Below are 9,088 nucleotides of genomic sequence, written 5' to 3'. Positions count from 1 at the left end.
AAAACTTTATATAGAACAGAAAGGCAAATAAAATGATTTTTTTTTTAAAAAAGAAGAGACATAGAGTAATAAGTCAGGAGATCCGTCATCTGCCTCATAAGCATTCTAGAGATGGAACAGAGAAATTAGAGTAGAAACAACTATCAAGGAAGTATTTTCACAGAGCAGACCAGAAGCCTCCCAAATGAAAGGGCCTCTGCTGTTGTCTAGCCTGTGAAAAGATAAAAAAAACATTTTGGTTTCATTGATTTTCTCTGTTGTCTTTCTATTCTCCATTTTGTTTGTCTCCACTCTAATCTTTATTATTTCCTTCCTTCCACTGGCTTTGAGTTTAGTTTGCTTTCTTTTTCTAGTTCTTTAAGGTGTAAAGTTATATTGTTGATGTGAGATCTTTCTTCTTTTTATGGCTATAAATTTCCCATGGAGCACTGCCTTTGCTGCACCTGGTTAAGTTTTGGTATGCTGTGCTTTTGTTTTCATTCATCTCTAAGTATTTCCTAATTTTTCTTGTAATTTCTTCTTGACTCACTGGTTTAAAGAGTGTCTTCAGGGGCCGGCCTCGTGGCACAAGCGGTTAAGTGCATGCGCTCCGCTGCGGTGACCTGGGGTTTGCTGGTTCGGATCCCGGACGTGCACCGTCGCACTGCTTGGAAAGCCCTGCTGTGGACGTGTCCCATGTAGAGAGGAGGAAGATGAGCATGGGCCCAGGGCCAGTCTTCCTCGGCAAAAAAAAGAGGAACATTGGCAGATGTTAGCACAGGGCTGATCTCCTCACCAAAAAAAAAAAAAAAATAGTGTTTTTAAATTTCCACGTATTTGTGAATTTTCCAGTTTTCCTTCTGTTATTGATTTCTAGCATCATGCCATTGTGATTAAAGAAGATACTTTGTAGGACTTCAATATTTTTAAATCTGAGACTTGTTTTGTGACCTAACATATGGTCTATCCTGGAGAATGTTCTATGTGCATTGAGAAGAGTGTATATTCTGCTATATTTCGGTGGAGTGTTCTATTAATGTCTGTTAGGTCTAGTTGGTTTATAGTGTTGCACAAGTCCTCTATTTCTTCATTGATCTTCTGTTTAAATGTTCTATGAATTATTGAAAGTGGAGTATTGAAGTCTCCAAGTATTATTGAGAACAATTTCTCCCTTCGAATCTGCCAATGTTTGCTTCATGGATGTGTGGCTCTGCTGCTTGGTGAGTATATGTTTATAATTGTTACATCTTCTTGAGGAATTGATCCCTTTATCAATACACAATGTCCTTTGTCTCTTGTATTAGTTTTTGACTTAACCTATTTTATGTGATATTAGAATATCTTTTTTCATTCTCTTGCTTTCAACCTATTTATATCTTTGGATATAAAGTGAGTCACTTGTAGACAGCATATAGTTAGGTCACTTTTTTTTTAAATCCATTCTGCCAATCTTTGCTTATGATTGAAAAGTTTAATCCATTTACATTTAAAGTAATCACTGATAAGGAAGGACTTATTTTTGTCATTTAGCTATTTGTTTTCTGACTGACACCTTTCACCCCTCATTTCCTCCATTACTGCCTTCTTTTGTTTTTGGTTGATTTTTTTGTAGTGTTCTGATTCCCTTATTATTTCCTTTTTTGTTCATTTTTTAGATATTTTCTTAGTGGTCACCCTAAATTTATAACAATTAACATCCTAAATTTATAACAATCTAATTTTAATTGACACCAACTTAGCGTCAATAGCATACAAAAACTTTGCTTTATCCTCCTCCCTTATGTTATTGTTGTCACAAATTACATTTTATACAGTGTGCCCAATTACATACATTTATAATTATTTTGTATGCATTTCTCTTTTAAATCATGTAGGAAATAAAAAGTGGAGTAACAAACCAAAAATACATTCATACTGGCTCACAGTACTCACCTTTACAGAGATCTTTATTTCTTCACTCAGCTTCAAGTTACTGTCTAGCTTCCTTTCATTTCAATATAAAGTACTCCCTTTAGCATTTCTTGAAAGGAAGTCCTATGGGTAACAAACTCTCTCTGCCTTTGTTATTCTAGGAATGTCTTAACGTCTCCGTTTTTGAAGGACAGTTTTGCTACATATAGAATTCTTGGTTGGTAGTGGGTTTTTTTTTGGTTTGTTTTTGTTTCTTCAGCAATTTAAGTAAATATCCCACTGACTTCTGGCCTCCATGGTTTCTGATGAGAAATCTGTTATTAATCTTACTGAGGATCCCTTGTAGTGATGAGTCACTTCTCTCTTACCACTTTCAAGATTCTCTATTTTTGCCTTTCAACAGTTTGATTACATGTCTCAGTGTGGATGTCTTTTGAATTTATCCTGTTTGGTGTATGTTGAGCTCTTTGGATTCGTAGATTCATGTTTTCATCAAAATTTGGAAGTTTTTGACCATTATTTCTTCATATATTCCTTTTGTCTCTTTCTGTCTCTCTTTTCCTTCTGGGACTTCCATAATGCATATGTGGGCCCGTTTGGTGGTGTCCCACAGGTCCCTTAGGCTGTGTTCACTTTTCTTCATTCTTTTTTCTTTCTGCTCCTCAGACTGGATAATTTAAATTGTCCTATCTTCAAGTTCACTGAGTCTTTCTTCTGCCTGCTCTAATCTGTTGAACCCCTCCCATAAATTTTTCATTTTAATTATTGTATTTTTCAGAATTTCTATTTGGTTCCTTTTTATAATTTCTCTTTATTGATATTCTCATTTTGTTCATACATCATTTTCCTGGTTTCCTTTTGCTCTTTGTCCATGGTTTTTTCTGTTTTTTTTTTTTTTTTTTTTTTTTTTTTTAGCTGTTTGAGCGTATTTAAGACAGTTGATTTAAAGTCTTTGCCTAGTAAGTCCAGTGTCTGGGCTTTCTCAGTGATGGTTTCAATTTTTTTTCCTATGAATGGGTCATACTTTCCTATTTCTTTGTGATTTTTTTGTTGAAAAATGGACATTTGAATATTAAAATGTGATAACTCAGGAAATCAGATTCTCTCTCTTCCCCAGAGTTGGCTGTTCTTGATTGTTGAAGGCTTGAGTAATCTGTTTCTTTAGTCATCTTTCCAAACCATTTTTGCAAAGACTTTATTCCTTGTCATGTTGGTCACTGAAGTCTTTGTTTCTTTAGCTTGTGTTCAGCTATTGTTTTGACAAAGACTTCCTTGAACGCTAGGAGCTAAAACACACACACAACCTAGGCTTGACAGATTGGCTCTGTGCTGGGGTGTTTATTCAACACTTAGCTGGCCCATTTAAACTCTGCCTTAGCCTTCCTTCTTATACTGAACCTATAGATGAGTCAAAGGTGAAATCTTAGGGTCTTCACAGGTCTTTTCTGAGCATGTCTCCTGCCCTAGGCATGCATGTGGCTTTCTGTATTTCCCAGTATACATGGGCACTTTTGGATGAACTAACTTCTTAAATAAACTGTCCCCTGTACTTCCTGCCTGGCTTCAGACTGTCTACTGTGTGACTCAGCTGTAATCATTTGTCCTAGGTGGCTGTGGGTCTTTGTTTGCTTTACAATGTCTTCAAGCAATGCCCACTACTTTCCACCCTAGTTGAGTTCCAAGTTAGGTAAAACAGAGATGAGCGCCTGTGTCAGCCTTTCAGGTAGCCCTAGACAGGTGTAAACAGTAACACATAATAATTTGCAGATAAGGTCTGCTTTGCTCCCTCTCTCCAGAACTAAGGACCAGAGCCCCACACTGGGAACACAGGTTGCTGTCTTCAAGACTGCCACTGAGCTGGGGAGGGGATGGGGCAAGGGCGAGCAAAAACGCTGCAAAGCTTTCCTACTGTTCTTAATTTGCCTTTTTCTTGATCCAGCATTTGTTTAGTTGCTGTAAACCTGTTTTCCAGTGTTCTGAAAAAGTTGGTTGTGACAGTTCCTGGTTGGTTTTCTGTGTTTCTGTGGAGGGATGGTTGTTTGGAGCTGTGTATTCTGCCATTTTGTTGACGTCACTTCTAATCCTAAAATTTATATGGAATGCAAAAAACCCAGAATAGACAAAATAATCTTGCCAAAGGACAAAGTTAGAGGACTTAAACACTTCCTAAATTTCAAAATATACTATAAAGCTATAGAAGCAAAATAGTGTGGTACTGATATAAGATCAAGGTTGCCAAAGCAGTTCAGCGGGTAAGGACAGGTTTTTAAATAAACTGTGCTGTAACAACTGCATATCCACAGGCAAGAGGATACATTTAGACCCTTACCTCACACGGTACTCAAAAATTAATTCAAAATGGACCACAGACCTAAACACGAGAGTTAAAACTATAAAAAACTTAGAATAAAACATCAGAGAAAATTTTCATGACCTTGGGATAGGCAATGACTTCTTAAACATGATACCAAAAACACAATCTATAAAAGAAACAATAACTTGGATGTGTTCAAAATTTAAAACTTTTACATTTCAAAAGACACCACTAAGAAAATGAAATGACAAGCCACAGACAGGGAGAAAATATTTGCAAATCATATATCTGATAAAGAACTTATAATTAAAAAGCAATCTAATTCAAAAATGCAGGACCGCATTTTTGCATAGTGGTTAAGCTCGCGTGCTCGCTTCCACAGCCTGGGGTTCGCAGGTTCAGATCCCGGGCACACACTGACACACTGCTTTTGAAGCCATGCTGTGGTGGCGTCCCATATAGAGGAAGATTGGCACGAATGTTAGTCCAGGGTCAATCTTCCTCAAGAAAAAGAGGAGGATTGGTGATAGATGTTAGCTCAGGGCTAATCTTCCTCACACACACACACAAAATTTACAAAAATGGGCAAAATATTTGAAGAGATACTTCAACAAAAATATACAAATGGCCATGAAAAGATGTTGGAACATCATTAGTCAGACTAGGAAAATGCCAATTAAAACAAGAGAACGCTTCACACCTATTAGAATGGCTACAATAATAAGTATTGATGAGGATGTGGAGAAACAGGAACCCTTATACATTGCTGGTAGGAGTGTAAAGTGGTGCAGCCACTCTGGAAATTTCTTTAAAAAATTAAATATAAATGTACAATATGATCCAGAAATTCCACTCCTAGGTATCACCCTAAGAGAAATGAAAAGATATGTCCACACAAAGACTTCCATACAAATGCTCATAAGGGGCATTTTTCCTAAGAGCCCAAAACAGAAAATAATCCAAGTGTCCGTGAACAGATGAATGAAGAAACTGAGGAATATCCATAAAATGGAATACTATTCAGCAATAAAAAGGGATGAAGTACATGGTATCGTCTCAAAACATTACATTAAATTAAAACAGCTAAATGCAAAAGATTGTATATTGCATGATTTCATTTATGTGAAATGTCCAGGAAAGGCAATTCTATTGAGACAGAAAGTAGATACGTGAGGCTGCGAGTGGGAATGGGGAGTGACTACAGATGAGCACAAAGGATTTTTATAGGGTGACGGAAATGTTCTAAAATTGGATTGTGGTGATGGTTGCACAATTCTGTAAATCTACTAAATCACCGAATTGTATTCTTAAAACAGGTGAATTTTATGGTATATAAATTTCACCTCAATAAAGTTGTTTAAATAAAAACCATATGTATGTATCACTTTGATAAAAATAAAACAAAATCAGACCAAGACATCTCTAGGGAAGGTAAGGAAGACAGATGAATTGAGGCTGTGCATAAAGGTGATCCAAATCTTATTTCCCTTCTCGGGTAGATTCTATAAAGGTGGATGCTGTTCTAGATGAGCTTCTGGCTAATGGTATATGTTGGTGTTTCCAAACAAAACTATTCTTTAACCTTGAGGAAAAAAAAGTCGGAAATAAGTTACAGAGCTAATAGTCTTCTCTTCCCCAGAATTCTGGAAGCATTTCCCAAACAGGCCACCTCCTAGCTTGTATACTATGTGACTGCAGAATCCAGTGAAAGCATGGTTTTTCCTTCATTCACCATTTCTGTATTTGTGTCACTGTGGATGTGCGTTCACAGGGTGTCTAAAGAGCGAGTGTGTAATATGTCAGATGTCACCATCCCAATCATACTTCTCCAGAGGCAGACTGACCGTGATGTGTAACGTGAATTTCTGAAATTATTAATCACTGAATATACTCAGTTCTCAGGTACATTTGAAATAGTAATTTATTCTCAGTAACTGCTACAACTCATTTCTTAAATACTTACAATTATATACTTTAAAAAATCTAAACAATACAAAGATGTATAAGGAAAACCTCCAAGTCCTCTCCCAGTGAGCAGTGTTAACTGTTTGAGATATACCCTTATGTATTTGTCCCAGGTTTAGACCAACAAATATAGACACAGTTTCAAATTTTCTTCCTCTATTCCCCACTTCTTCCAAATGATGTCACACTATAGAAAACGTGCTGTATCCATGTCCATATGGCATGCTCATCTGTATAATCAGTATGGATAGATGTTTTTAAAGGTTTCATAGAAGACTGGTATGCAATTAATGGACATTCATGTGCTTCCAATTAGCCAATTATATGCAAAATAGCGCTGCCTTTTTTTTGTTTTTGTTTTTGTTTTTGGTGGTGAGATTGCTGGCGGGTCAAGGGATTTGCAAATACAATTTGTAACAGAAATTGCAAAATTGCTCCCCCGCAGATTGTGGTAATTCCACTTGTGCTAGCAACACATGAAAGGGGCTATTTCTTCCCACTCTTGGTAGCACTGGTTTTACTTTTGCTATTTACCAATGAGAGATGAAAAGTGGTATCTCCTTGTATTAACTTACATTTTCCTATCTACAGGGGAAGGTGAACACCTTTTCACTTTTTGGGCCATTTACATTTATTTTTTCAGTGGATTGTCTGATATATATTGATTTTGCCCATCTTTCTATTAGTGTGACGTTCTTATTTGTGGCAGCCCTTTGTGTATTAGGGATATGTGTTGAAATATTTTTCCCCAAGTTTGTTTTTGTTTTCTCACGTTTTCCTTTTTTATTTTTTTGGTGAGGAAGATCAGCCCTGAGCTAACATCCATGCCAATCCTCCTCTTTTTGCTGAGGAAGATTGGCCCTGGGCTAACATCCGTGCCGATCCTCCTCCACATTATGTGGGACACCTCCACAGCATGGCCTGACAAGCAGTGCATCGGTGCGCACCTGGGATCCGAAACTGGGCCACCAGCAGCGGAGCGGACGCACTTAACCACTACACCACAGGGCTGGCCCTGACGTTTTCCTTTTTTTAAAAAAAAACTTTGTTCGTAGTATTTAAAAAACTTTTAAATTTGGTCAAATCGGTACATTTTTCTTTAAGCTTTCCGAATTTCCTGTTTTTCTTTAGAATGCTCTCCCTGAGATTATGTATTATATTATTTTCATTACTTAAAACTTTTATAATTTAGATTTTTATTCTATCTGGAATCCAAATTTTATATTGAGATTGTTTTGCTATCCTCATTTTTTCAATGTATTCTTTTCCCAAGAAAGGAAATGCCATTTTTAGCCTATATTAAGTTCCCATATATGTTGCATCTGTTTCTGGAATGTCTAGTCCATTTCCCTTATGTATCTGTTCTTTCCCATGACAGTTATCACATTCTTCGATTATAGTAACTTGATAATGTTTTAACATCTGGTGGGGAGAACCTCCTCTCTCAACATGTTCTTTTTTCAAAAATATCTTAGGAATTTTTGCATATTCATTTTTCCACCTAAGGTTTAATGTAATTTTTTCCAGTTACAGAGAACCCCATGGCAATCCTGACTGGAATGGCATTAAGTTCATATACTCATTTGTGAAGGACTGGCATTCCCATTCAACTATATTAATCAATTAATATGTAAAAAAATACACTCAATAGGACCTCTCTCCCCATTGAAACATCTTGTTCTGCCTCCAGTTCTCTTCTACTGAGTTTTAAAACGTAGAGTGCATGTGTTTTGTTTCAGTGATTTTTCTGTGCTCTCCTCATGCCTCCTTAAACATATATTCTCTTTTGTTTTGGTTGTTTGGCTTAGTCTTCCCCCAATTTCCTGCCAACCTCACCAGCCCCACCAGCCCCCCAACCCGTTTTGTTCAGCTGCTCCAACTTTCCAAATTCTTTCCCGTCTCTGGGCCTTTGCACACTGTCCCTCTGACTACTCCTCCTTTGGATCTATTTAAATGCTATTTCTATTAAAGGCCTTCTCGGACCCTTTTCAAGTTAAGATTCGGTTCTCCTTGACGGCAGCTGGCCCTCTCCATCGTAGCACACGACATCACTTATTCTGAATACATGTTGCTTTAACACGCGGTCCCCACTACAATAAATTTCAGGAAGATCGTGGACTTGTCCTGTCATCACCACATACCCAATACCTGGCAGCATCTAGCATATATACTTTTCAATAAAGATTTATTATTTTAATACAGTTGTCTATGATTTTAAAGACTGAACTAGATGTGAAGAACAGATCCTCTCTTCACCAATTTAATGAGCAAACAGCTCACTTTCAAGAGAAATGGGAGAGAATCACTCAAACTGGTCAAAAATGAGTAAATGCCTGTCAACATCAATAGGAGAGTTAAACTTTTTTGGTAAAAAACAAGAGCACTCCTGACTCGGAGAATGGCATCTTTATATCTGCTTCTCGACCATTACTAAAAATATGCTTCAGTATGCAGTGCTTACAGCCCAGATAAGAATGTGGACTTTAAAAGGCTTACTTCTAATAGAGCTTTCACCTCTGGGAGCTAATTTAATGTGAAGTCCAAGTAGGAAGATGAAAGAGTAAGGAGAAATAAAAGCCCAATTTTCATTAGAATAAAAATTATTTATTATATATTAAATATAAATTATTTTTTTTTACATAAAGGTCATTATTGATCAGTAGTGGGCCTGTAAGATCATCTGTACTAACCTTCTTATTTATTGACTCCAATAAGGCTGTTCCTGTTTTAGTATTTTTCTTGAACTAAGTATTAATAAAAATATATGTAGTAAAGATGAGAGATTTAGATCCTTTCAAAGATTCTGTTTTTGACCTCTCCCCACCTTATCCACATATACTGCAGGGATAAAGCTCCTTCTTATATATACTAGTATTATAACTCTTCTCTTATGAGAACAAAAACACAATACACAAAGCA

Source organism: Diceros bicornis, chromosome 38 (genome assembly GCF_020826845.1).
Source record: "Diceros bicornis minor isolate mBicDic1 chromosome 38, mDicBic1.mat.cur, whole genome shotgun sequence".
In the NCBI taxonomy this organism is placed as follows: Eukaryota; Metazoa; Chordata; class Mammalia; order Perissodactyla; family Rhinocerotidae; genus Diceros; species Diceros bicornis.
This window is presented reverse-complemented; position numbering follows the sequence as displayed.